Below are 4,297 nucleotides of genomic sequence, written 5' to 3'. Positions count from 1 at the left end.
GGGGTTCCCAGGGAGAATGTTTGTCAGAGGCAATAGAGTTCGATCAAGAATCAATGTTGATGAGTTAGGTAGAATATGTAAAAATTTGAAGGTGAGAAAGTGTTTTCAAATCTGATTTAATCAACCGCTATTCAAATTTTAGTGCAGTTAGTTTATATTAACCCGGAGCTAAACATAAGTGGTTCACTTCACTAGGTGGACAATTACTAAAGTACGTAGGAGTAAGTTAATCGGGTCACAGGATAAGGTTTTGCAATAATTCAGGAGAATACTATTCTAGGAGGGAGGAGTGTAGAAAGCATAAGAATAAACTCAATAGAAATTTCATAACCAGATAGCGCTAGTTAAGTCAAATAATTTAGGTCAACTTTGACAAGTTAATAAGATGTTTGAAATAAGCATTCTTTCGTAAAGGGTTATTGTTTCGAAGGCGCCAGAGAGGGGAGTTGAGTAATATATCTTAAACAAACAAATTGATGAACAAAAGCATATTGAGCTGTCGATATATTTCATTTACTTAGCAAAATTGTGTCTGTTCATCAGGCCAAAGTCGAAATGAGTGATTTAAGTTTAGATGAAAACTAGAAAGCGAACATTTGAAGTGAACTAGATACTTTGAACAGAATTGGAAATTCAATTTCAACCAAATTAAATTGTGATTTCAAATTTACAAAATAATTGGCAACTCCAAACTTGGTGCACTCAACTCTTTAAGTTATAATCGTCATTGGAATCTGAAATTTTGTGGGGATATTCCCCTTATGATTGTTGATATATAATAGGGACACGCAGCCGTATATACATTTTTGATCTGAGTTTTTGGCACAAGAAATGGTGTTATTCGACGGTTTTTGTTAAATTGGGGTATAAATTTCGATTGTTTATAGATGAAATAACGGTAAAAACCAGGCGTACTAGCATGTACTGTTGCAGTAAAGTATTGGATAATCATGGGAATGGTTTAGAAAGTTGTGGAAGAAATTTATTAGAGTTTTGTTGGCTTAAAGTAAATAAAGAGGCAATTTATCAGTTTTCCAAATACCCTACCGATAAAAAGTTGTCCGACCCCCCGCCCCGGGATGGGAAGGAGTTATTGGTTGATAACTGGTCAATGATGGGGAGGTACCCCTAGTAGTCTTCTATTGCGAGTATAAATTTCTTGCGAATCCGACCACCCGACACCGAGCTATTAACACCGGAAGTTGTGTGATTTGAAGGTTTTTATGTATTTTACTGTGAAATATGAATGTTTGAGTCAGAAATAAGGCTATTAATCAGTTGTAATGTCCTGCACGTATGCATTAATGTTTTTGCATGGTCTTGGGAAGGGTTTAGCATGTAAAATAGTTATTTTCCAGTATATGGTTATTATCACAGGAATGTAGTCAGCACCTAAATTGAAATAGTATTTTTTCGAAAAGTACGTCGGATTGACCTGAAAATTGGGGGATAGACTAATTTGGGTACGAGGAATCCAATTTTAAGGTCAGATTTGAACCCACACCAAACTGCACGGAGTTAGCTTACGCCCGTGCTGCGGAACGTAAAATTTGAATTGCTCTTGGAGTATTAGTAGTAGCCCTATGTTTTTTGGAGGGTTAGTGTAACTTTTCAAGGGCTTTGGATTGGTGATACTTTCAATCCCAGATTCTGACTGGAAATTGGTGCTTCGGGACGACCCGAGTGCCGAAAACCGGAAATTGGCCTTTTTGAGCGGCCGAATGACTTTGAAATGGTATTAATATGATAACCTGGGACAGTTAGTGACAAAAAAGAACCACCCCGGTCAATTTTGCCGAACTCGGATTTTTCGAGTTTCGGCACCCACCACTCGTTAAAAATTTTCAAATTGCAAACGACTCGCAACGGCTGATCCGTTGGTCATGAAACTTGGCAGACAAATTGGTGGCACCCTATAGTTACTAGAAAACTTTATCCGAAGACGTTTTGACCACTACTTCGCAAGTTATTAAGTTTGGAAATTTGGAGTCATCCGGGAGGTCGATGAAAAGTGTGCGCGGTCATTGCTCGTGTTCTAGTTGGAGTTAGGCCATGAAGTTTTGTGAGTAGGTGCAACTATGAGAGAACTTTCCCTGACAGTAATTAGTTTTATTAACTTGACCCTTCATTTTGGACGAATGACCCCTAATTGACCTCTAGAGGTCACACTTTTGGGCTTTTAGGAATATTAGACTTTTCGGCGGTTTCTAAATGGGGAATTGCATGAAATGTTGAAAAAAGCCCGGAATAACAACTGCTCTTAGCTTTGGGGTTGAGTTTAGTTATTTATTCAACACATGATTTTTGACAGGGATTGATTGCAGCTAATTAATTTTATAGCGGAAATAGAGGTATAAGATCTTTTCAGAGCAACGTTCAATGTTTACTAAGCAAACACTGATGCACATGTCAAGCACAAATATGCGATAAAGCTGAGTGGGTTTGCTTACATATGAGTCCAAAGGTCGTTTATTTAAGATAAGGAGAATGTTAGACAATGGTTGGTAGCAGTTGAATGACAGAGCATAGTTTGATATTGATTTGTTTGCATAGCAAACAAAGCCCTCCTACGGAATGTGACAGATTGCAAGTGTAAGTTGCAATGTTTACTTAAGAGATTAAGGTTTGTTTGCTGAAGATAAGAGCGTATTGGGTGAGTATAAATTGAAGTGACACAGGAGAGAGAGAGAGAGAGAGAGAGAGAGAGAGAGAGAGAGAGAGGCAGACTTTGGAGATTCTGGGAGAACTTCAGAAGTTTGGATTCGCACAAGTGAGAAAAAGTAGTTGGTTTAGTGGGACTAAACTATAGAAGATGTTGAACTCCGGAATTTTGTAATTGCAAGACCAGTTGGGATACTGTGAGCGTTGTGGGAAGTGAACCACGGATATCGCTATTATTATTTTAATTACTATTATAAATTGTCTTTGAGTTTGTCCTTTCCATTGATGTGCAAGTAATTGTCTTACATTCGTTATCCATATAACTAGAATTGATATTACGAGCCCCATTGTGAATTAACTTATTTCAAGGCAATCTAATTTGCAACAGCTTACAAGAGTGGAAGAGGGGAAATCGCTGAGTAACAAAGTAACGCTTGCTTCACCAATTCAAAACCTTTGGTTTATTTTATTTGATCGATCTTCTGGGCGACAGAGTCCCCTCACTGTTGAGCCTAGCAGAAATTCAGAAGACGACAGACGTAAAAATCGCTGCTCTCTCGTTACTATTTTGCTATTCATGGATAACTTTTCAACAAATTTTGGAAAAAAAACTGTGTCGTATTTGAACTACAGCAAGGCAATCGATCAATTCAGTTTTTCATCAAAATTTGATCAAAAGACATCTTTTGATTTGAGTTTTTGGTCAAACTTATGATGAAGCAATATTTCAGCCGCAGAGCTGAAAAAGCAAAAACTCGTGATATATTTATTTTCCGATGCCAAATTCTTCTCCTTAACCCCTCCAGCGTTGCCTTATTCTGTGACTTCAGCTAGTGTGTTTCATGAATTTTACTGTACGCATCACAAGCAGAGTTTCCAGATGTGCATAGTTCTTAAAAGAGTTAGCAATTATGTTTTAGGGCTTTAAAGCGGTGCTTTAGAGGATGCGAATGCAAACTACTTCTAAAAATTTATAAATCGCTACTGATAGAGAGTTAGTTAATTCAGCAAGATGTTCAGTTCTTGTCAACATCCTTAACCAAAATGCTGCCTCACTTTTGAAGATCACTTCGGAAATCAGTCATTAACGCGGACCCCGAGAAGTGAAGAAAACACATGCCAATTATCCGTAGCTGCAAAAAACAGAAAAAAATGACTCCCAAATTTGTTTTTGCATTGTTTTTCTGTAATCATTAACGAGTATGATGATCGATCTTTTTGAGATAACTGCTAGCTCAAACTGAGAAGTTTAAGGGAAATTAATTGAATTATGCACTTTGAAGCATGCCCAGGTTGAGGTGCCATCCGGAAGTGACCTCTGATCAGACCACGTCCAACGCACACGGTGTGTTCCCAGACCAAAATTACAGGGTCTGGGATTTGGCTCCAGCGCACAATAGTATGATCAGAGGTCACTTAGGTCTGGGGATGGTATGATCAGAGGTCACTTCGGTCTGGGGATGGTATGATCAGAGGTCACTTCGGTCTGGGGATGGTATGATCAGAGGTCACTTTGGTCTGGGATGGTATGATCAGAAGTCACTTCAGGATGATCAGAGGCAATTCAAGCGCACATTAGTCTGATCAGAGACCATTTCGAGCGGATTTTTTTTATAGCGGATAGTCTGATCAGAAG

The sequence above is a fragment of the Convolutriloba macropyga genome, chromosome 3 (genome assembly GCF_964194025.1).
Source record: "Convolutriloba macropyga chromosome 3, txConMacr16.3, whole genome shotgun sequence".
NCBI classification, from domain to species: Eukaryota; Metazoa; Xenacoelomorpha; order Acoela; family Convolutidae; genus Convolutriloba; species Convolutriloba macropyga.
This window is presented reverse-complemented; position numbering follows the sequence as displayed.